This window comes from Aythya marila (genome assembly GCF_965140915.1).
Source record: "Aythya marila genome assembly, chromosome: 4".
Taxonomy (NCBI): domain Eukaryota; kingdom Metazoa; phylum Chordata; class Aves; order Anseriformes; family Anatidae; genus Aythya; species Aythya marila.
This window is the reverse complement of record NC_139045.1, coordinates 57,450,882-57,476,854: the sequence shown is the minus strand read 5'-3', so window position 1 is coordinate 57,476,854 and position 25,973 is coordinate 57,450,882.

Genomic DNA, 25,973 nt, shown 5'->3' with positions numbered 1-25,973 from the left:
ACACTAAAAGTATTGCTTAACCTGTTGCTGGCACCACTGAGAAGAATCTAGCTACATCTTCTTTACTCCCACCATTAGGTATTTATCCATATTAGTAAGTTCCTTTCAAGCCTTCTCTTCTCCAGGCTAAGCAGCCCCAGCTCTCTCAGCCTTTCCTCGTACAATGGGTGTTGCAGTCCCTTAATTGTCTTCATGTCTCCTCAATGGACCTGCTCCAGTATGTCCATGTTGCTCTTGTAGTGGGGAGCTGTGGCGTTCTTACACTGATACACAGTTGAGCTCTGCCACACCACTCTCTCTCTCTCCCTCTTCAAAAGAACAGAGGGATAAAATATGATGAAAAAAGGTGCATTGGATGAGATAAGGAGCAGATTATTTAAAGAAAAAGAGAGAGGAAATAATACAAGAATAGGCCATGTGAAAGGAAAGGGAGAAAACAATCATTCTCTTCTTCCCATCAGCAAGCAATGTTCACCCATGTCTTTTGCCACCTCTTATGTTTCCTTTTGATAGTTGAGTTATGTCAAAAATTCTCTGTTAACAGTGCATGTGTCCTGCCTTTGCTTGACTTTCTGCACACTGGGATTCTTGAACTTGGAGGAGGAGATCCTTGAAAATCAAACAGCTCTTCCAAATTACTCTTTTCTTTAGGCCTGTGCTCCATGTGAATCTTCCAAGCAGGTCACTGAATGGGCAAAAATCTGCTTTCCTGAAGTCCAGGGTCTTGCAATTTGCAATGACCTCAACGAGGTTGTAGCTCTGTAACTACACACGTCTAATTACTCCTAGATGTCTAATTACTACTATCTGTTCCCCGTGCTGTGAACACTGGGGTACATCCACTTCAGAGAGGCACCAGTTTAGTGATTTCTGAGAAAAAAATGTGAAAACCTTTTTGTGTTTCCTCGTTTGTGTGCCTAGACTTGGGGTGGCCCCTTCAGCCCATATCCCACTCAGTTGGTGGATCCTGTCTCTTCGAAGCAGTCCTCAGTCATCAAAGAGGATGCCAAGGGTAGTTGCTCCAGTCAGTGGTGGGGATTGTGGCCTACTTCATGTCACTGCCACTGCACAGGCACACGTAAACAATTATTATCCCCCTTCTGCACAAACTGCTCCCTAGACCTCTCCCAGGTACCTGTTGAAAGGGTGCTGGACTGTCCCTAATCTCCTGCTTAGGGTTAGAGCCAGAGCACAGAGTACCCCGTGATCAAGAACAGCTGGCAGAGCTTGTTAAAAACTGCTAGGGCTTGCTGGAAGTTGTGGCCTCCTGTAGGTGTTCTTCCCTGGCAGCAGCAGGAGGCTCGATGCTCCTCAGAGAGCTCCTGGGAGCCCTCTGGCAATCGCGGGGGGTCAGGAAGATTTAAAAGCAGAGCCCAGCAGCTGCTGTGCAAATTGCTGTGTCTGAATTTAACACTGAGGAGGTCAGCTAGAAGCAGGTTGCAGTTGCCAAGTTGATGCATTTGCCTCCCCTCCTGCCTGCTCCTAAGGTGTCCCTGACTAAAAAAAAAAAAGCAGAGTGATGAGGAAGATGAACTGTACTTGTACAGTGCCTCTGAACCAAGGCTGTGGGTTCACTGCCTCTTTTGTGGTACATGCAAAGGGATAGGACATGGAATTGAAAGCCTTCCCTTGCATTTTGTCTTTAATTTGCTATTTTGTAAAAACTGTTTTCTGCATGTTCTGAGTTGCTCAGAAACAGCCTACTCTGGATGTAAGAAAACCAGCAATGTACCTAATGTTGTAGATGGCAGCCGATTCTGTCTGCTGCTGACACTTTGTTGTACTGTTTTGTCATCATAAGTACAATGGAAGAGCACTCTTGTTGTTAAAACTTTTCTTTCCATCTGCTCATTCTGACTTTAAGCATAAGCCGGCTTAGCACAAAGGGAAGGCATCCTATCTAGCAAGGAGAGGTTCAGGAGGGTTCACTGTAAACAAACTGATGAGATGAATGTAAACAGGAGCAGCATGTTCTACTACAGATGGCTACCCCTCCTTCTTGCCTTATAATCCCCATGCTCATAATGAAATATTTTTGTTCCTTAGAATCCTATAATAAAATTTGAGGTAGCAAGAAATGGATTTTCTGAAAATCAGGTTTGAATTCTTCATCTGCTACCTATGAGAATGGGTGGCTGAAGAATTAAACCCTCAACTTCATGGGTTACCCTGCTTTGAGCAGGAGGTTGCACTAGGTGACCTCCTTCTAACCAGAATTTTCCTATTATCTTGTGGATTATACCCCAAATGAGTGGCTATAGCAACATTTTTCAGTATATATCAGTCTGGTATTTAACTGCACCAATATAAGTCAGAGCACTTCTATCAGAAGTGTATCTTGCCTTATTTCTAACTCTTCTGTTTATCTCTTCCATAAATTGTTAATGGAGAAATGAAGAATTTTGTGATGGATCCTTTTTCAGTCTAGAAGCTAAAGTTGTACTTCTTTAAAGATGGTGAGGGGGCTGGAGCACTTGTCCTATGAGAAGAAACTGAGGGAAGTGAGCTCAGCCTGGGGATGAGGTGGCTTTGGGGGCATCTAATAGCAGCTCCCAGTACCTACAAGGAGGTTTTTCAGAAGACAGAGCCAGCTGCGTGGTGGGAGGGTGAGAGACAATGAGCAGAAATTGAAATGAGATGTGCAGACTGGATGTAGGGATAAAATGTCTTCCCTTGAGGACGCTCAGGCTCTGGAACAGGCTGCCCAGAAGGGTCATGCAGTGTCTGTTCCTGGAGTTCTCCAAGATCCATCTGGACCAAGTCCTGGCAGACCTTGTCTGATGCTGGCCCTGCTTTGGGCAGGAAGCTGGACTAGAGATCTCCTATGGTCCCTCCAAGCTCAATTGCCCTGTCATCATTGTGTAGCAAACTCTGGATCTGTTCAGAAAGTCATACTTGCTGTTGTGAAATCCTCAAGCTTAGTTCCCTTTTTCATAAGGATGTACATGAGGTTCTTTTATTTGTTATTTTTATTTATTTTTTATTTTTATTTTTAGCAGTAAAATGAATTTAATTAGGCTCGACTCCTTGGGTCTTGTGCTTCTTGCTTTCCTGGTTACAAGAGGAGTCTCGACCATCGTAATCTGTTCAGTGATGTTATCTGAAGTTTGTGAAGAGAATCCAATGGAAGGAAGACTTGCAGTTGTTAAATCCAGGGGAGATGATGGTTGTTACTGCTTATGCCCCTGAGGTTAGACTTCTAATTTTGTGGTGGTGTGGTCTCTTAGTTCCCAAATGGGTGTTATCATCCCTCCCCCTGTCTTTTTGATTTCACGTGTGAGATTGTGCTGAGGGGAGGAAGACGATAACTCTCACTCTCAAATTGACATGTTGCCTGTGCAAGGAGTGATTAATAGTGTAGTTTTTAATTTCTGCTCTCTTGTGTCTCTGATTTTCTTACATGATTTAATTTTTTTTTTTTTTTTTTTTTTTAAGTCTGAGCATGATTCATACTTAAAGGATTTATCTGTAGCCATGAGCGTAGCTATGAGCTGTAGCTGCCTTTTTTTTTTTTCATGTTTTCTAGTTTCTTTTTTTATTTCTTCCATAAAGATGAAATTCCATAGAACTAGGAGAAAGCTACAAAACGTGCAGGATCCATGCATATGATATGCATGATCCAGGATTAAGCATAACGTGAACTTTCTCTCTGCTTTGCTGACTCCCACTACTCACCTGTTCCCCTTCTTATATCTTAACAAAATGCTGAATGGAATTTCACGCTGCTGCTTCTGCAGACTCGCAGATATTCACAATCAATACTCAGTCTGCTGAAATGCTGGTAGCATCACTTTGAATTGGTACCATCGGGCAGCTGATCTTCAGCTTGCCTTCTTGCCTTTCCAGGCTGAGTAGTTCAGAGAGATACCAGAGCTGCTGCTTCTCAGAGGAGCAGGGTGAGCATAAAGGTACCAGCTCCCCTCCATGTCTTGTGCTGTGATCCATACATTTATTACGTTTAAATGGTGCCTGCAATACCTCCCACTGTTCAGGGTCTAGGAGGTGTTGTTTTCTGGCTAGGGGAAATATTTTGTGCTCCGGAGCATAGTTTCCTGCTCCATCCAAGCCCAGATGGTGAGAAGCCTGGCAGAGCTGCAGTTCTGCCTGTCCATATCACTAAAAGCTAATCCTCTGCCATGCTGCTTTCATTCCTGGGTGAAGCATGGGCTATTGATTTTGCAGTGCTGGAATTGCCTGCATTTGTTTGGAGAGTTGGACACAGCTGAGGTTTTATTATTATCGTGGTGCCTACTTGTCTTTGTTAGTGATCCCTGTGGAGATGAAGAGAGAAAGAAGAGTCTGCTCTCTCCTGAGAGAGAGAGAGCCTTTGCTTCAAAGATAGGCCATGAGACTGGATATGAGCAACTATACATCCTTTTGATTTAAAGGAATATTTATAGGATTGCAAAGAGCAGGTTTTGCAAATCACAAGTAGTGAAGAAAGCATTTTTACCTGCAGAAATCCATATTGGAGCACACATCATTCCTTCTGGTTCAGTTCTAGGACCATCTGTATGTGGTGGTTTTGTCTGAGAGGAGCCTCTTGGCTTTGAGAAATTGAGGGTATCTAAGCTGGTTTCGTGGCTGTTGCTGTCTTCAGTGGCTTTCCTAGTTACTGAAAACTCGTACATTAAAGGAATATTTTAAATCACATTTATTCTTAAATCTAAAATGAAGTGTTGCAAGCTAAAGATTTTTATTTATTCCTTCACATTTATAACTAAAAAGGCCTCTCTGGCCTCTCTTTTATAAGCTCTGGGAGCTTATAAAATTAAAACGTACTTGATAAAAGGAAGAAAGGTTTCAAATGGATGAAATGCCTCAACCTACCACATTTCTCTCACTGTCATTCCAAAAAGTGGTCACCTATTGTACTCTGAAGAGCTATGCAGATATTTTCTATAATTCTTATTTAAACCTAGCTTCATTTTGAAAGGGTACTAAGAAGTTGACTGAATTGAGGCAAAAAAAAACACAACAAAACAAGCAAGGATTTAATGAATGACCTGTTTCAATAGATGTCAGACATTTTACACAATAATTCTGACTTCCTTCTGTTCCTCAAATATGTGTATATGTATGCCTCACTCCCATTCTATTGGATTGTCCAAAAATCCTAGCATCCCAACCTCTGACTTCTCCAACTTTGACTGCAATAAGCCTTGTTTCTTCCCACCCCCTTCCTGCCTCCAACACCCTCAGAAACTTCTTGACACAGGCTCTAATAGGGCCAACTCTGTTTCTCCCTTGTTTTTGATTCCTATTGCTTCAAAATAGCAGTAAACTTTTGATGTGAAGCAGAAAATTTCAGGAGGAAGAGAGGTGGGTAAGGCAGAGAGAAATAGGAGAGAAGATGCAAAGGTTGAATGACATTTTCCTGGGAAGTTTCCCAGCATAATCAGCCTGAGAGCTTCTCCCTAAAGGTCTAACTACAAAGTAAAATGTAGGTGTGATTGTAGCATACTAAGAATAAAATGAATATACTTATATCTCTCCTGCTACATATGCAACAACACAGTGTCTAATAACTAAAAATCAAACTCTCTGGGGGTTGAAAGTACACGGTTGCCAATCTGTCACTGCACCCTCATTGCTGTCTTACTGTGCATACTGAAGTTAGCACAAATATACCCATGCACATTTCATTCTCCAGTGTAAACTATCCCACCGAACTGAAGACATTGGCTTAACGTTACCTCGCTGCCAAATTAATAGTGAAGCATGCGATGCTCCAATAGTTCAACTCTCTACTCCTTCTGTCCCATAAATGGGAATTTATGAGACTATAACCGTAGCAAATCTGAAAGCTAAGCATAGAATGAGAAACTACATTCCTTGTCTGATCAATAAGATGAAATCTTGAGCTAACTGTACCATGCATTTTTTGGCAAACTCAACATCTGCTTGGTTACTTCTTCCCACTATGCTGCAAACTTCTGGGAACTCTTAACAGGTCAATTTGTTGTACACAGGCAAATTCATTCTGTACAATGCATAAAATTACATTCCTAATCAGAGGATATACTTTTAGAAACCTTCTCATCTTGCAAATAACAGTTCAATAATAAGCAGTTTTGGAGATGTGGTGGTATTCCCTGCTTTTCTAGTGTGTGGGCTATTAACTACAGGAATTGATTGTTAGTCATTCTGGACTCCTACTTTGATAGGAAAAAGGCTGTAACCATTTTAGAATCTCTTCTTTAGTATTTTAAGAATTTCTGAACAGCCTTTGAATTGGTTGTTCTGACTTCTAGAGATTTTTGAACTTTTGTATATAACGAAGACCAATTGTTGACATAACTCACGAATGTCAATTGAAAGTAAACGCTACAATTAAACTTCTTAGGCAGAAATCAGATAAAAGACCAAAACCAATACTTAGCTTACCAATTTAAACTGTAGATACTGCACCTGGGAAGAAAAGTTTGATTGCCTCATTTTTTGAACAAGATACAGTTTCGACAAAATACTTCTCATTTCCTTTACAATACTTACTTTCAATCCCTCCCCAAGAGATTGGCTTGGAGTTTATTATATTATGTTTTCTTGGACACTCAAAATTTCAGATCCATTTAATTTATTATTTGTATTCTTTTTTCCTGTTTTATTATTTTTCACATAAATTTATTTAGCTTGGAAAGCCTACTTTGATTTTTTTTTTTTTTTTTAACTGTTGCTTCAAATGTCTCTTCATACCCCTTTCACTTCTTCATTGGTTGTAATTTATTTTCACCTTTTAAAAACTATTTCCCTGAGAACTTTGGAGGATTAAGCTTTTGTTTAATAACAAAAATTCCTAGCTTCAGGTTCAGATTATAACTAGTTGTGTGTGTGTATAACAGGCTTGAGGGTATGGTGAGAGCAACTCAAATCCAACTCAAGCCTGCATACCTACAAGGCACTTGAATTTAAGATGCTTATTTGGGATCACATTTACTGCCAATATTAATGGTTCTTTAAAATTGTATGCAATTACTGAATCCATTGCTTTAATTTTTACTCATATTTATAGTCTTTGCACATTAAAAAAAAAAAAAGCCCTCCTTCCTTCATCTCCCTTTTTATATATATATATATATATATATAAATAAAAACATATATATATATGAACAAAACATATATATATATATAAACATATATATATATATATGTTTAACATATATATATATGTTTTGTTCAGATAAAACTAAAATATGTTGTAAATTTGTAAAAAAAAAAAAAAAAAAAAAAAAAAAAAAAATGTTTTCAATTTTAATTGTTTTCCATGGCACTGACACATCATGGTACTCCTGCCTGGCCACAAAGGCAAGAACAGCAGAAACATCACTGAATTAACCTTGTGCAAAAACCCTGTGAAAAAATGAAAGAGCAAATAGATCCTGACTGTGCTCTGAATTCATATTGTTTTTAAAAGCTACATATTTTAGTCACTCAGAGATAGAAGGAAGTAATCCAGGTGAATTACAAGACATTTTAAAAAGATGCCTTAGGAACTATAGGCTACGCTTTGCTCTCAATAGCCTGAATGTAAACTGGTTATGGTGGATGGAGCATGCGAGGGTCTTCCAAGGTGTGTGTTTGTTTTCATACATTGGAAAGAGGTGCCTTTCAAGAACAATTGCTCAGGAAAACATGATGATTAGCATAATCGTTTATTTACTTATTCACTTATGTATTTAAAGTCCCTGTTGTGCAGCAAGTTTCTGCAGGTCATAACAGAGCTTTTTTTTTTTCTTCCCAAACTCCAACACCTGCTGCTAATTTTCTAAGTGTGTTTAAGCCAATCAAATGATAGGTTAATATCTAATTTTAGAGCTAACTAAGATTTTTTTTAAACTTATGTTCCTGTTAGCAACTATATATGTCTTTAATATATGATGTGCAATTTCTCTTATCTGTCAAGCATGGATGATGCATTGCTGACAAACCTCTTTGGACCCATACTGTGATTGTAAGTGCTAGTAGGTTGCAGGACACTTTTGTGGCTATACTCTGCAAAGCAGGACTGCTTTTTACAAATGCATTAAACATTAATACAGACAAATGTGAAGTTTTATAGTGCAGAAGCTTTATTTGCTTGGACATGTATTTATTTTTTATTAATATTTCTTACCGTACCTCACATTTCTCTTTAGAATTTGAACTCTGAAAATAATTCCTTGGACTTAGTAAATGTTGTTTCATATAAGACCAAGGGAACAAATGAAAATCACTCAGATTTACATTTTAGTGAAATTTCATAAGTAATGCATGAACTGGGTTTCAGAACTGACTTGTACAGGGCCTTAAGTACCTTGTAACACTCATCACCTTCCATAAAGAAGAGAAAAGAAGAGAAATTCTTCCTTCTTTCTTTTCTGAACCACAGGAAATCCGGAGAAGGGTGATAGAGGCAATTAATGGTCAGGAAATGTACAAAACGCCTATTTTTAATTATCAGGGAATGTCCTGATTTAGCTAGCTGTTACTAATTAAGGCACAGCACAGCAAATACTGAAACTCGTGTTCTTGATGCGTGATGTGCAAAAGTCATTGTGAGAAGCTTTCAGTATGAGTTTAATATGACTAGATAGGTCTGCTTCAAAGAAATCTGCAGATGGAAACAACCACGCCAGTTTGGAGCACTTATGAAAGCTTCTTGCTAAAGCTCCTCAGGTATTTTTCTTTGCTTTGTGAGAAATTGGGATTCTGACTCCAGTTTTAAAATGATTGTCTCATCTGATATGAAAATGTTTTTCCCATAAACCTACAATAATCCACTGTCACTGTCTGTCTATTCCTATCTGAAACTCATTCCTAAACCATGACCTGTTTTTATAATACATAAACCCTTCACATCGTCTACTACTACACATTCTTTTGCATGTTAACATAATAGTATCTTTCACTGCTGACCTTTATTACGTTATGTAATCCTGCTGAATAGGATCTTAACTAACATCAATACTTTTCATTCAAATAGAACTCCTCTCTTGTATAACACTTACTAGGTTTCCAGCATAAATTCTCAGGTGCGTAAATCTACTGCAAGCATAGAAAAATCTAGAAGAAATGCCAAATCATAATCACTGAACAATGTCTGCACATACATGCGATATGAAAAGGGGAGAAATTAGATTTCAATGACAATTCTGTGACAGCAGTGACTGTTGACATTAGAAATTCGAGGATTAAAATGATATCTGCATTGAAATGCTAACAAGTATGATGATTTAGACTGTGTGCCCTGTTTCTAATTATTATGCATAGCTTGCATATAACATAAGTAGTTGTAACCTTTGTGTGAAAAGCAAAGTCAGGAAGTGTTAACCCACGGGGAAACCATCACTTTTCTAAAATGTCTGCATAGAAAGTGTAACTCAGATTTCTCTTGTTCTTCAGTCTGGAGGAGAAAACATCTCTTTTTCTTTTGAATATCCCCCTTTATGCTGTGTGTGCATTAGTCAAATTGATTTCCATGAAGAGTTCTCCAGGCTGAGTTACATAACACTAACATTAAATGCATCTGCAGTGAGAGAAATGAGAAATGATACAAAAAAGACTTTCCGAAACCTGGAAGTAGCAACTTCATCAAAATTAAAAAGACTTGAGACCAAAGAGCCACTATGCAGCTTGTCTAGAAAGTAAGAGTGTAGAGGGAAAGTAAGATTTTGAATCTTGGAGCTTTGTGTTTCCATTTCTCCTTTGGAAGAGCTTGTCACCTGGTAGAGGCTAAGGGTTGGGCTTGGGGCCACCCAGTAGGCAGAAATGGACTGCTACAGAAGGATATGGCATGTACATCACCAAAGGACAGCTTTTGGCAAATATACGAAGCACTTATGTGCAGGTTCTGCTCTCTCAGGATCCATTCTGGTTACCTTTTGAATGACTCTAGGGTAATCATTCCTTAACACTTCTGTAACATGAATTGTATGCAATGGTTTCATCAGAATAAAACAAAATACTGTCAGGTTTCTGGAGTGCTAAAACTATAAACTTTTAAGGATAGATAGCATGTAACTGATCACAAAGTGGAAGCAAATTTTTTGACTGCAGATATCACTGATTGTTCGGACATGATCCTTAAAGCAATTGTGCTTTTCTTGCTCCCAGCTTCGTGGTTACTTCGTGGTTACTAGTGATTATCTGTTTTTATAGAAAGGATTTATTTTAAAGTAAGTGAGTAAGTGACTACTTCTTCGCCTGATTTTCATATTTCTGCTCAAGTTTTTTTTTTTTTTTTTTTTTTTTTTTTTTTTTTTTTAAATCAACACATCAACACATACTGTCACCAGTATTTTGCAGTTGAATAATTTCTTCTCACTCATCCTAAAGGCTCCAGTTACATTGCCTTGGCCTATCAGTCAGACTTCTCCAACAAAAAATTAGGAATACTAACAAAATGCTTGCACTTGGAAATTTTTTTCTTTAATATTCTCCCATGTTTTCTTTCTTTCATGTATTTTACACATATGTTCAGTGATGGTCTGTCTACACTTGTGCAATGCAGAGTTCTTGTCTATGATGCACAGCTAGCATATAGTGTCCTCAAATTTAAAGTCTGCAATTTCCCCAAAGAACAACATTTCGATTACTGAGCCATTTCCAGTGTTTACTTTTTTTTTTTTTTTTTTTTTTTAAATTTTAAATACTGCTTCAAATTTAATTGTATACTCTATTATAATATAAGTAGTATTTTCTCATCATCTAAAACTAAGATTTTCCTTAACATTTTGGGCAAAAAATGACACTTCACAGTGTTCCCCCTCCAAAATTTCCTAGTTTTGGTCTGTACTATAGAACTTCCTTGTTTTTCTTTTAATCAAAAGCATATATAAAGGTCTGGGCTCAGATCATCCCCAGAGTCTTACAGTAGAAAGAATAGTTTGTTTCTGTAGAATGACTCATGGCAATAACTTAAACTTTGGCAATAACTGTCATTTATATTCAAAAAGGTAAAATATACATAGCAGCAATAATAGAGAAAAATCAATGGGAATAAAAGTGTGTCTGCACAATGTAGGTGCAGGCATATAAAGAGCTACGTCTATCTTAGTCGCATCAGATGTGACCTGAACAAGCAAAAGTCCTCTTGAGAACTAACCCCCAAGTCTATAGGCACTAGAATAAGGAGGTAAAAGCTTTGATCCTTGTACAGCTGCTTGGGATTTGAGCTGGACCTGGTGGCTGCCAGGATGAGCTAATTCTGAGGGATGGAAATGCTGAGCTTTGGGGAGGAAGAAGTGTGCTTGAGGAGGAGAAACTCTTTTATGACTCAGCTTGCATTACTGTGTATCCTGTATTTTAAAAGCATATCAATAACTCAAGGACTGAATCTGTAGCTGTGCCAGCAAAATCAATGCAATGCCCTCAAACAGAACAGGATGAAAATTAGGTCTTTACAAGGCAGAAAAATAAACACACATTAAAGAAATTCAGGATCTTGGCAATTTTCATCAGGTTTTATTTCTAGCAGTTACTTTGATTCTTCATAAACTGTTTTGTGAAATTATATTTTAATTGCTCATCATATTTTTTTCCACCTGACTCCTTTAGATCAGACTGTGGTTATATACTTTTTTTCCTAAAATCATTTCTATTAGTGCTTTTCATTAAATTGAAAACCCAAAGTATGTTTAACATTGCTATGCACATTTTCACCCCCAAAATATGTCTGCCTCCTTAAAAAAAAAAAAAAAAAAAAAGTAATAAAAAATGCTCCTGAGGTGAGACTTGATACGTTAAATTTCAGCTTGTAGTAAATTTTTACAGTTGAGTTATAAACCTCTGGGAAACGGTGGGGTGGGTTATCACAGAAATGCTAATACAAACCTAACTCCAGCAGTGATGTTGTAATATAAACATCATTAAGTTTCCATTCTCATGGAACGCTTGGTGTACAGAATATTTACATTTATAGTACTATAGTGTATCTTACAGTATCCCTCCAGGTAACAGCAAAATGATAGTTTCATGAGGAAAATTATGTGACATTATTTTAATATACCCATGCTGATTTAAGCTCAGAGAAGCTCAGGAGCAGGATTGTTATAATGCTTCCCTATATTAGCCTAGAAAGCGTTCAGCCCCTTTTAACTATTAGTTTGGTGGTTGCTCATAGAATAGCAAGAATTCAGATGACTTTTTATCCCTCTGGCTTCTACAGTAATTATATTGTAGTAGGTAGGCTTTTTGTTAAAATAAATCTAATATTCCAACCTGCTTTGGATGAGGTTTAAATATGAAAAAGGTTTTTCAATGCATTTTGATACCTGTTCATATATTTATTGATTTACCCATGCAGGTTTTACATTAGGTGTCATTTACCCTCAAATGCCAGTGGACAATTGCTTTGCATTCTAATCATAGCAGGAGAAATACAGGAAAATCATTACACTGGAAGGCAGTGATTAGAACTACACTCTTTTCTTGGTCTTATTTTTAAAATGGAAATGAACAAAGGAAAAAAGAAGAAAAAAAACTTTGAAAAATGAGATTGTGATCTTGTGTCCCTGAGGATGGACATTAAAGCAAAAAGAGCCACTGAAGAGGGAGAAGAAAGACTCAAAGTCAGTAAGGGACAATGAAAGTTTGTGTGAAGTCACTTGCAGCATTTGATCCTCGTGAACTTTTTGGTGGCTTTTTTGTTCACACATATCAGCCCAGCCATGTTATTTCTGTGTTCTGCTATTCCCTAAGGACACACTTAGGTTTTTTAGAAGTATATAGGGGTTTGCCTGAACAGAGCAAGAAGTCAATTTTATGTTATTGAATGTCTTTCAAATATTTCAAATGTAGAGATTAATCTTGGGTCTGCTTTTCAAGGGTTGGTGTCAGGACTGAACCCTGCAAGGCTGCACAAGATGTATGAGTGCATACTGTTTACATGATTGATAGTTAGGTGGGAATGTTCTGAAATCAAGTATTTTCTTCTAGGTGTAATGGTCCAAGTGGGAGTTCCATCTCCAGAAGGTAGTATCTTTTGTCCTCAGAATAAATGTGGAAAGGCAACTACAGGTTGCCTTTACAGGTGATGAAAGGGCCATGGTAAATGTTTTGCTCTAAAAATGTGTTAAGGGTAAGTTTTTTTTTTTCTTTTTTTCTTCCCAGAATACATCTGAAAAGCTATTTTGTAGCATTCCACTGCAATAGTAATTTACTGGAGTTATGATTGTATCCCTGCAGAGCTTTGTTTGATCTAAAACACACAGCAGCTACCAAGTACTCTTCTGTAGAGTGCACGAAGCTGTAAGAGAATGACATTTGAGTTAATTAATCTGTGGAAATACTGTTAGAGAGGAAGATACTAATGTTGAGGACTTGACAGATTCTACTTGCTTTCTGAAAACACTTTCATGACAACAGATTCCAGCAACAGGCATCAGTACCAGCAAACCACCTTGCTAATCTGTTCTGTTCTGTTTGTCTGCATTCAAAGAGAAATCAAATATTTTCTGTTGGAATGACTCTCATTTTAAATTAAGAACAACAAAGTAAGAACAAAAATAAAGCTCCATCAGAGAGTGAATTTGTTTTTTTCTTCACAGCCTTCAGTGAAACGAAATGAAAATGGCTGCCAGTCTTTGTAGACTACTGTAGTTTTTTGGAAGCACAACTCATGGGAACATCAACAAAATACGTAGGTAGCTAATTGCAGTCATGTATAGATGTTTTCCACTTCAATAAGACTTGCTGTAGACATTGTCATCCATGACTTCATCCTCTCAAAGTATTGAGCCTTGAGGTTGTTTCCTTAACTCTGCCCTACCCCAGTGAGGGCACTACCTTCATTGAGAGGACTTAGGACTATCAGTGTGAGAATTAGGACCAGTATTTGACTTCTGAGGATGCAGGCTGTTACTGCTTTTGGAGGTGGATGTGTGGTGGGGCTGGAGGTTATACTCTGCAGAATAATCTTACAGCTCAGATCTTGTTCTTAGATGTGGAGACTGTCAGCCAGCTGTCAAAGTGACTGAAAAGTATCAAAACAAAAATAACTGAACTGAGAAATAATTCTAACCTTATTACTCAGTCATTTTATCATGACTAAGCTTGGTAATTTAGAAATACAGAATAAAATAGTACTTTTCCCACTGATATGTATACTTAAGTTGCATGATCCTATGGGACTAATAGCCTATGTCAGTGATTTCATACAGTCCTTTTCTTGGCCAGACAAGCTCAGCTTGTAAATGCCTGCCATTTTAAAAATTTTTGAAAAAAGTGTTGTTATCTGAAATCTCCAGGATAGAAAAGCATAAGATTATGAATGGGGAGAAAAGAGTTAAAATTCAGAAACGCATGGGACTTCCAGAACTTCTCCTTGATTGTGATGGTGTGCTCCTCCTCCCAGCCTGGCCTTTTGCCTGAAGCCCTGCTCAAGCAATAACCACCACTGGTGGTTGTGAATGAAGTGTGTGGTCGTGATGTCTGCAGCTGGCTCAGTTTGCATTCAGGGGAGACAGAGAACACCCAGTAGCCAAGGGGCTAGTTGGGCAACGTACTCACCTGACTACAGTGCTGGTCAGTGTCTGCTTCACGTCAAATCTGGAAGAAACTAACCTCTGCAGTCAGTATGCAAATGGGACCATGACTCAGTCATCTTACCCCAGAAACAGTGAGCAGCCCAAGAGCCCTTTGAGCTCCCCTGTATGACAGTGGGCTGCACAGCAGGATCTCCCCTTGGGCAGAGACACCTCTCAAGGTTACACCTACTGCAGAGATCTCTTACACCTCGATACCAAGAGATTCTTTGCTGCTACAATTCCTTGGTAAGTGACTAATAGCTGGCAAAACCTTGTAACCTTTGTAAAGATTATACCTTAGATTTATTGTGCACATATAATCTTTTGGACATGAAATGTTGACCAAGCCTGGGATTAGGAGTGGATCCAAGTGCATCTAGGCTCCTTACCTCATTGGTTCAAGGAATTTACAAAGCAAGGGAGTCCATTCCAAACCTTGTGACTCAATGGGAGGTCTACTCAACCTTTAGATATAAATCATCAACTAAGTCATTAATAGAGGAACTTGCTGAACAAATTGAGAAAGTGGATGTAAGGGTAACTGTAAGCATAGTTGTTGTCCTTTATTTTAACCTATTTTTATGTTGTGGGCTTGGATAGAGTAAACTTTCTTCCTAGCAGCAGGTATAGTGCCATCTTTTGGATTTAGGATGAAAATAATGTTGATAACACACCGATGTTTTAGTTGTTGTAGAGCAGTGCTTAAGTTATGTCAAGGACTTTTCAGCTCCTGGTGCTGCCCTGCCATTGAGGAGGCTGGGGGTGCACCAGGAGCTGGGAGGGGACATAGCCAGGACAGCTGACCCAAACTGGCCATAGGGATGTTCCTTACTATGTGGTATCGTGATGAACAATAAACTGGGGCAGTTGGCTGGGGTGGGCTGCTGCTGCTTGCAGAAACAGCAAATCAGAGTTCCCCAGGGCAACAGTCCAGATTCAGGAAATCCTAGGCAGTAGATAGTTAAGAAATGGTGGGAGAATCCAGAATCTGAGTGTTGAGGTAACGACTTCTATAAATGAGACCTGTGAAAATGTTAGTTGTCATATTTTTGGAAGTAAGATTGTCAGCAGTAACCGGTAATTCTGAATGGCAGTGTTACATATCCAGGATTGATGGGCCTCAGCTGGATCTTTTTATCTCTCTGTGTAATTAGAGATTCTGCACTTATCATATAGGTTAGGTTTATGCTCTGCATCCTTGCTCTCACATTCCTATGTGAGACTGTTTTCTGTGGCAGACTAAAAGGAGGCATTGAATCTGTGATGGGCTGTCAGATTGCTAGGGCATCGCCACTTGAAGTAGTTAATTATTTTAAAAGTTTTAACTGTCCAAGAATGCATCCCTGGTGCTTTCTTACACTAATACCCACAAAGAGCCCTTTTAGACACTGAATTAACTGGGCCCTTTGGAAGTCAGTACCTTACAAGTTGTATCAGTTCACATCTAATAAGTTGTTTCTTCCTTTTTTTTTTTTTTTTAATTCTCTCTCTTTTTTTTTTTTTTTTTTTTTTTTTCCCCGTTTTCCTCATAACTGACTGGAAACCAAGCAAACAGAAACTTTGTGTCTGAGACATAATCTCCTTTCACTCCTTACTCCTTTCTAGGTACTCGCTGACATCTCTGTCTCTTCAGGTAGTGCCTACAGCAGTACAGTCCACATTGTTCCTTGCTTGTCTTCCTATCCACGAGCCCTCACCAAATACAACTGTGAAATAAGAGGTTTTGAGAAAAGATTTTAATTGCTAACACAGAACCTCTTTTCAGGCTTCTCTGTTTTCATTTCTCTTGCTACATAAATTTCTCAAGGGAAGGAAAGGAGGCATGGGAGGTAGGAATGTTTGGTCTCGGGTTCCAGTGCTCAGCAGATGAAAGATGAGACCACTTCACTTCATTCTTCACATAAAGTCTGTTAGCTGCAGTGATCTTTGCAAAGTTTTAAAGCTGTTTTATGTTAAAGTCAGTTGGCAATTCAGTTTTCTTTTTTTTTTTTTTTTTCATGTATATTTTTTATTTCCTCCCCTAAGGCATATATATTTTTTCTTTGCTATTTTTCCGTTTTCTCTCTCTCTCTCTCTCTCTCTCTCTCTCTCTCTCCTCTCTCTCTCTCTCTTTTTTTTTTTTTTTTTTTTTTTTCCCCCTAGGTTAAAAATACTCACCAGAGTTTGGAAAAATTACTTTGGAAACAGAAATAGTTTTTTCAGCTCAGATTTATCTTATCAGTATTAGAATTTTCTTTTCCCACTGTCACTTAAGCTCTGAAAGAAGAAATAAATGTCTAGCTGCAGTGAACTGCACTTCAACATTCTAATTTTATCTTGGTGCATTCGGCCAATTGCCAATCCTAAAAACAAAACAAAGTTCCCCAATAGGAGTCCGTAGGAAACAGATCCAACTTGGTCGGCTTTGCTCTTTCTGTTTATACTGCAGTTTGTCTTTCACAACAGATGCAAAGTTGATACTTTTTGCAAGTTTGGGCAGGCACTTACTATTCTGGAGACAATCTGAAATCTTTGGAATGACTTTTTAAGAAGCACAGTATTTGAGTATGAAAATTAAATGTGTACATTACTTCTTAAACAAATTCTTCTAAACAACTTATTATGTCTCAGTCAACAAAATATTTATATGTGATCTCAACTTTGTGGTCCACAGTATAGCTAGTATTGTGTGGAGGAATGCTAAACAGAAAAGAGAGAACAATGGTTTAAATTTTGTTAAAAATATTGACAAAAGTTCTATCAGGTTTGAAATGCAGAGAGGGAGAGGGGAGAAAGAGCTCTTTGTCACAGAATAGCTGTCGGCCTAGTGAAGAGGTCACTCAACTTTGGGATTGAGCATCCCACTTCAAATTCTAGCCCGATGGCAGGTTTGCAAGCTAAATCTTGAAACTGAGTCATCTTTTTATTTTTCTAGCTAGCCATAGACTTTCTTGTATTTCTTAAAATGTGCTTGGGAAATTGTACAAGGATGAACTGGTGAAGGTAGACTTTTCTTTGCACAGCACCTCAATCAATTGGATGTGTTGCGGTAGGCAAAAGGCTTTGCCCTCAAGTGAGAGCATTGCAGCTGGTGTTGCACAACGTGCAAAAACATTTTCTTTGTGTATGGCAGAGACGATCTTTCTGCCTGTTATCACTGGAGCACTGCAAATACCACCTTTGTAGAATAACACATTTTTAGATCTTCCATTTTATCTGTGGATCTGTGAAGCTTTTTTTTCCTCCCCTCCCTGGATGGTTCTGTAAGTTCATCAACACTACTATTCCTGTTTCTTCCATTTCCAAATGGCACTTCATCACAAACGGCATTCAATATACTATGTTTAGAGCACTGTGAAGGCTAATATCATAGAAGACCATGGATTTTATACCCAGGAGCAGTGTTCGCAGTTATTATGATGGTAGAGGCATGTACAATACATTTCTAAGTACTTCAGAGACTAAAGCTGACCCTTTCTGGGATAACTTGCGGAAAGGTCTCTCTAGTGTCAGTTTGTCAGCGTAGTTTTCTTTCTGAAACCAGTAATTGAGAATGGAAAAAAAAAAAGTGCATTTTGCAGGAACTCCTACAGAAATGCAAGTACTAAACTGAAGGTAGCAGTGAGCAAGGTTGTGCTTGCTAGTGGAAGAATAAATTGATTTTTAAAACCAGCAGTTTTATAGTTCTCTTCCTCAAGCTAATAAAGACTTGGTACAGGTTACAAAAATTCAATCATAGCAATAAAGGCTTTATAAAAATATTTGGAAACATCTTATTTTTATAGATATATAACTGTGTAAAATCTAATGCCAAGTGAAGCAGCTAATGCTATTTTAAATGTGACATCTAACTTGCATTGCTGTCGGTGCAATGCATATCCCCAAAATAGGTTTATATTTTGGATCTGTGCATATTTTTAATTAGATCTAACTCCAAATTTCATATCTAGGTAAGTAGGTACTGTCTGGGAGTCTGCAGGCATTTCTGGGAATTGGAATATGGCTAGCTGCCATCAGTCCTGGATTAGAAGTGATTTCCTCACTCCCGTGTGATCATTTGCCTTTGTTGATCAAACGTCTTCAGTGTGATTTTCATGAATAAAGGAATACATCTACAGTGGTATCTCCTAGTACTCATGCTTACAATTTAGTGGGATTGTAGGAGACTCAAAATCAAGTGCCTACTCTGGCTTTCCAGCAAAAAAAAAAAAAAAAATGAATCTCCATTCCCTACATCATAGGCAATGACTCTAACCTTAAATCTGCTGGCTTCTCTGCAGTGAAAGAGCACTTCTATCTCCATGGTTATGAGTAGAAATGTTATTCCAGATTTGAAAAACATTTTTTTCTTGCTCATATTTGGAGGAACAAGGGAGGAGAATGTTCTCTGTGAAAAAAGAAAACTGACCCTGTGTCTTCAATCAAGATTGTGTTGTGCTAAAATGCAGAAGGCAGTCAATATGCTAGTGATATTGAAGTTCTGGTTTGTCCACTTGCTTGTTAACTCCAGCAATAACTTTGTGGTAGCAAAGTGTCAGCTGTGTTCTGCATTTATCTCAACACTCAACAAACCTTAGCTAACTTTATCACTCTCTGTTATACAATATATTTTTACAATCATATTACATTCTCACTGCCCAAAGGTGGGAGTCTAAAATTAGACTCCTAAATTGCTAGGGAGGTTGGGATTTTCAAAACCTTCAAGTGACTCATAATCAATTCTTATTAAATTAATTCAGACTTCTACATTTTTAATACAGGTGAGAGCACTCTCAAACACTTTGGGCAGTAAGCCAATAAGTAACACCACTGCTTATAGATGCTTTTGTGGTAGAAGAAACCAACTACTAAGAGCACAATGCATTATTCAACTATGAAAAGTAGAACAAATCTAGCAAGAGAAAGATAGGGCAAAATGTTTTCTCCTACAGACCAATTATGTTCAGTGGCAATAGGCTACATATCATATAAACAAATTGGTGTTAGGTATTCAAATACAATGAATTTCCATGGAAAAGCAAGTAGTCCATTTTCCTTTCACCTTTGAAAAAATCTCTGATACTGTTGTTGCATTCAAAACCTCTTCACTGGAGTAAACCAAAAATAAACTACATTGTCTGTAATTCGGTAGTCAGGTTTCTGACAGCCACAGATCAGGGATTTTTTTTTTTGTCTTGAAGACTAATGAAGGAGTTATGGAAAAGTCATCTTTAATTCAGAAAACAATGTATTCCTCTGAATCCCACAATTTCATACTGAGGTTAGCTAGTTATAAGGCAGAAGCAGATTACTAAGTTGCTCTACTTTAGTGTTACTATTTTCGTTTTCTTTACTCAAGGTGTTTTTCATGTCTCTGGCAATAAGTGGACCTTGCCTGTTTATTTCTCGAGGGAATGAATGCTTTTTGTGGTTTGCTGACATTGTAGAAACATAGATGGGAGTTAGCCATTTAGTGAAATTTGCCCATCCTAAGTTTGGCACCAAAACAGCAAATCTCTAAGCATTAGGGGTTGTGTACTCTGAAATCACCCATCTGTTTATTTTTGTCCAGGCTCTTTCAAAAGGTCATCTTTTGTAGCTGATGTATGTTTGTCAGGACAAAATAGAATAGTCACTTAAGCAGAAGACTAGAGACCACCCCATGAAAATTATTTAACTGTAATTAATTCAATATTACAGAAATCTTCCAGCTATGGTGACAATGCATTCTCTTAATTCATCAGGCCTAAAATTTTTTGAAGAGATGAATTTTGCAGCTCCAGTTTTGCTTAAGAGCCTAGTAAGGTACAACTGCAGCAATTTTATGTATTTTCTACTGTATTTAGCTTATGTTTTTAGAATGCACTGATGGTCATGCTTACAGTTCAGCAGGCAGATGCTTTCTGGAGGTGACTGGGTATTTCTAAGCACAGATAATGAATTGAGAAAACTTTAATCCATGGGCTGTTGTTCAAATTCTGTATCAAGTAGAGAGCTGCTGAAGCTGTGTCTTTCATGCACTGTGAACCACACAGAAGGACCCTGTGAACAAGTTAACTTGTGTACAAGCAATTGCCTACAGTATAGCTACTCAGCAGAAGGCCAAGGCTTGTTTTCATTCTTAAGTGTACTGAGAAATTGTATGATTTCTTTCCAGCCAGTTCTGTCACTCTTAAAAAAAAATGTTTCTCTTTTAGTGGAAAATAGGGAAGATGGGAGAGATGCATATAAATTCCAGCCTGATTTTGCCTTCAGTTTGATGAAAAGTGGGCAGTTAGTGCAGGAGCTGACCCCTAAAACCTGAACAAACCTTGTATCAAAGCTTTTTCTATGTAAATACAAAAGGAGAAAGGAGAAATATCAGGCAGGGGCCAAGTTGACCTTGGAAGGCAATTAGACTCTGAAAAATATCTATTGCCAAATAGCTGCTTGAATTCTGTCAACTGCTTTGCTCTCAGACCATTTCCAGTTGATGGGCATCAGTAGCACAAAAGGCATTGTCAGAATTGATTGTAATTGCCCCTTGTTAACAGTCTCAATAAAAAGACAGACACTGAATGTGCCTTAGGACTATGTATCTCTTCCCTCCAAAGGTGACCATCTCAGTAGATGCTGAAGAGTAGTAATTTGCTGATTATGTGTGTGCTATCTCATGTGATGAACAGAGTGCCTTAGGCTGCGGCTCCATAAAATGGTAAATCTGGCTTTGAGTGGAGAACATCAAATGAAAAATTGCTCAGATGCAAAGCAAAGTACAGAAACAATGCAAGCTCACTCTGCTGTCTCAGCAGTTCTTGTTCAGTCATTTAGCATCTGTCCTCCCACAGCAGGCATAGATTTGGCATAAGCATTGTATTGCTTGCTGTGTGGGTGGCTGGAGAAATATGTAAGTGTGTGCTTGCACTTGATCCAGATCACATTTATTCTGCCAGCAGGTCAGACAATACATATATTAAGTATCAATGAATGTTGAACCATGGCTTTGAGTGTCCAGGTCTCTTTCTCCAAAGTACTCAATTTAAAGGTTAGTAGGTTTTGTTTCATTTATACGAAATAACAGAAGCTATGTTGGGCTCAGTAGCTGACTTTCCTTGCTATATATCTTTCCTGTAGAGAAAGCTGATATAATTTCAATTAAAATGTTGGAGAAAAAATTGACTACTTAAATTAAAAAAGAATATCCGTGGAAATCCCCCCCCCCCCAGTGTCTTCCACTCCACTCAGAAGGGGCAGGGTACATGTTAAAAATGAGTTTCTCCTGGAGTTTTGAATATTCTTTTTTTCTGAAGGAAAAAGTTAGGAGAGAAATTAAAATGGAAAGACTGTTTTTTCCCTGTGTACCTTGCTGCAAAATGAGTAAAAACATTGAGGAAAAAGCCCTACTTAGCACATTTTTGATCCAACACAATTTTTCTATTTTTTTTTTTTCCAGAAATAAATACTCTTTAAGAAAGTTTCTGTAAAACTATTTTATTTATAAGCTGAAATTCTTTTGTCTCCTGATATGTTTCATATAGGAATAATTCATTTCTCATATTCGTTTAGGACCAAAAAGTCCTCAGCTCAAATCCACCATCCTGGATGTGATCTATTACTACCATTGGTGAAGGAGCAAAATGGAATACCCCAACACAGTTTAGGAGATAATCCAGCAGATATTGTGTGAAATGCTACCATCAGACTGCTGTGGTACTCTTTAGGTATTTTTGAGAAATTCAGGCCTTATCTCAAGGAAAATGTTGTAATGTATGTACCTGTTTCTTGCATAAGGACCACTGTTTTGCTTATGTAGCCAAGGAGCTATCAGTACTTGATTCTCTAAGGGCCTTCAGGATACAGCTACTTGTGCTGTGTTGTTCTCTTCAGTAGTTTCAAGATCAGTTCCTGGAGAATGATAAATGGAAAAAAAAAAAAAAAAAGGCAATCAACCCCTCCCCTTCCTATACCCAATTATATTTGCATTTTTGGATTTTGTTTAGTATTTCCTGGGATGTTAGAGGTTGAAACTTGCCACTAGTGCTGGAGTTTTCATTCTTTACTGTTTCTCTGATCTTCTTCCTCCAGAATGACTGATTTTCTCTAAAATATGGTTGCAAATTTCCTGATATTGGGAGGGATATGATTAACAGTGCAAGTACAGCAAAAGGCCACTAGGATACTACTGTGCATCCTACCTTACTGAGTATAATAATCACATCAAAAAGTTATTACTGCCCTGTTTGGATTTAAAAAGCAGGAAGTGTATCTAGTGACATTTAGGAAACATGGTGATATGTAGCATGCGGTATGAAGAATAAATTTATTCAGATTTGATGGACAAAGCCAGAGTTCCAGACTACGTTGGTATAACAGGCCAATTAATCTGACAAAATAGTACATCGTTTGTAAGATGAGATACTTAGGGTAAGACAATCGTGCTGATGGAAAAACTGCAGTTACAAGGAGCCACGTGCAAATGCTGTTTCAGCACATCACTAATTAGCATGCTACCCCAGGCTGTCCCAGATTATTCTCTTGTGCTATGTATATTGTATATAGCTAGTAATCATGATTGATTACTGAACAGAACTGTTGCAGAACCACAGAAACCATATGATAAACTTGCTGGAACAGGATGGAGAGTTTGCTGTACTTGTTCTGATAGCAATGAAATATGGAAAAGTGCGGTTTGGAGCCAGGTCAGATTTTAGTGACTAATGGAGATTGATTAGAAGCTGTGGAATTTTCTTTAATTGTTTTGTTTCCTTCGTAATGTTAAAGCTTGACCTTTCAAATTTTTTCATGAAAAAGCAGAGAGAACCACATGTGTACACTCGAATAGGAAATACTTGGGGCATTTACTGCAAATGATGCTACATGAATTTGTTTCAGTTCATTCTAATTACAGACTTGAACTTCAGTCATCCGAGTGCCTTTACTGCCATGCACTGTTTCCAGGGAAACTTTTCCCTTGTTGAGGCTGTTCCATTTTGAATAACTAATCAAACCTCCATTGAACAAGTACTCTAACATCAATTTCTTGCATCTTAAAGTGCTCTAATCACTATGATACAAACTTAGGCTTCCTCTTGATGTGGTTAAATGAATTTTTAATTTTATAGAGTAGAACAAATCCAAGAAAGAGTTTGCGAGAGTAGGTAGCAGCCTGTTTGGCAAAGACACTAACCTCATGTGGGAAACCCTGGCTGAAATCCCTGGTCTGAACAGGATATAGAAAAGATTTGCAGCCAGGTGAATTGCCAAGCCTTTTAGCCACTGATTGTTTTAGAGCTGGACTTTCTGAGAAACAATTACTCTAGGAAAGAAGAAACATTACATGATTAAAAAATTTGTTCAGTGTATTAGAGCCCACCATGAAGCCTAGTAACTCAAAACCATTTTTTCTTCACTTTCCCATCCAAACCCAAATGAAAATATTCTCACACGAATCTTTTCAATCTTAATAAGTACTTCTGACTTTTTTATTTGATTTTATTTTTGGTGGGGGGAGCATAACTAACAATTTCACGAAATAATAATGTAAATAAAAAAATACACAAAAAATGCAGCCATAGCCTCACTAAATATGTTAGCATATGTTAATAACCATTCATTACCTAGATTTTTGCTGTAACCTCTGAAATAATCAGCAAAAATATGCCAAATATAGCTATTTCTTGTACTTGCAATTCCTACTGTCTGGTCTCACAAGGGGCAAACAGAACTTGCCCCTGTTTGCTTGCGTATGTGTAATTGGAACAGATTTTATCTCTGCTCTTCTGCTTCTCTGCTGCACCTCTGTGGTAATAAGGCTCAGGACAGATGCATAAGTCAGCTTGTAAAATATTAAGGCATTTCAATGTGTGGGACAGCTGAAATTTACCATTTCTAGCCCCTCTGTTATGCTATGAAGTGTGAAAGGTCTAAAAGCTCTTCTCCTGTGTCTGGGATTGTTTTATGTATTTCATGGTATTATTCACTCAGGCTGGTTTCTTTAGTGCCTTGCTGAGGGGAGTGGATACGCTGGGACACACCAGTATAATGAGCAAGTCATGTTTTATGAAATTTGGTACAACCGTGTCTTGATTCTAGCATCGCCCACCCTCTTACCCCTGCCATTGTAAGACAGAATATTTTCTTCTTGGGTGAAACAAAATCTATTGTTTTGGCTTTCCCATCCTGAAGACCAATGAACTGGGATATATTCGGTAATTAAGCTCCAACGAGAAAGATTCAACTTCAGACAGAATCCACTCACTGTGCATATTATTTTCTTGGGTTGTAAAAATTGCTATAATCAATAGTAAGGATTGATCAACAAGGAAAGTCGTCCCCCCCACCCCCCCCCAAAAAAAAAAAAAGAAAAAAAGAAAAAAAGAAACAAACAGGAGCAAAATCAAAATACTCTTTGAACTGTTGTTTCCTTGAAGATTTCTGTGTGAAGAGGATATTCCATATCTGCCTCTGATTTCTGTTTTGGCCATGGAGCATGACTCTGATGGAGACTGTAAGGGACAGAATATGTACCATACCTCCATTAGAACTGAGGAGTATTCTTGTTGCTATGCTATTTTCCCTCTCTAAGATCACTTCAGAGGCCCCTTTTGCTGAAAAACAACTACTACTTCAGACGTTTCCTTTTTTTGTCCAACATCATTTGGATAAATTGCCATAAGAACTATCTTACAAATTACCACCGCTATTACTTTAAGAAGTGGATCGATTATCCAGATTTTTAGCTTAGTAGATACAAAACTTCTGAATGAACTTCTGGTCATCCTGGGTCTGCATGATGATGTACTTTGCTTCACTGCAGTAATATTTCTGCACTTTTCTATGAAACTTGTCTTAATTGCAGCTTTGGTGATACCTGCCATGAATATGAACACCTTTTTTATAGCCTTTGGAAAATGGGTATTCTAGAAGATACTCCTAAAATGCCATTTCTTTCAATACCCCAACTACTGCAGAAAATAGAGCTAATGCAGTGTATCCATGATTTGCTCAAGTATTAAGAAAGGGCAGAAGAGCTTAGTGTTGAAACTTAAGAAAAAAATCAAATAAGTGTCAGGTAGACATTATGATTTGAAGAAAGGCAAAAGCTTGCAGGGTGCATTGTAAGCCACTTCCCAGGAAAGCTCCAATCTGTCTAGTTCTAAGAAAGCTAGGACAAAAACCTTGTGCCAGACATGCTTAATTGCAATAAGAAGTCACTGTGGCCCCATGATGTGGGCTGTGAGGAGGGAGCTTTCCCATGTAAAGCAGAGCAGAAGGATGCTTAGCCAGCTAACATAAATTTTGTTTCCTTCGTTATAGAAGATTTTTTTTTTTTTAATTTATTTTCATTTTAAAAGCCAATTCACTCCTCATTCACCACTTCAGTAACTGTTTCTTGCCTGAATATTGACTTGTAATGTAGAAACCACATTATGCATGCAGGGGAATACAGCTGACATTAAACTTTCAACAAGGAGAACTCTGCTCCACTTTAATACTCTACACCATATTATGTGTAAAGTGGAGCAGCAACTT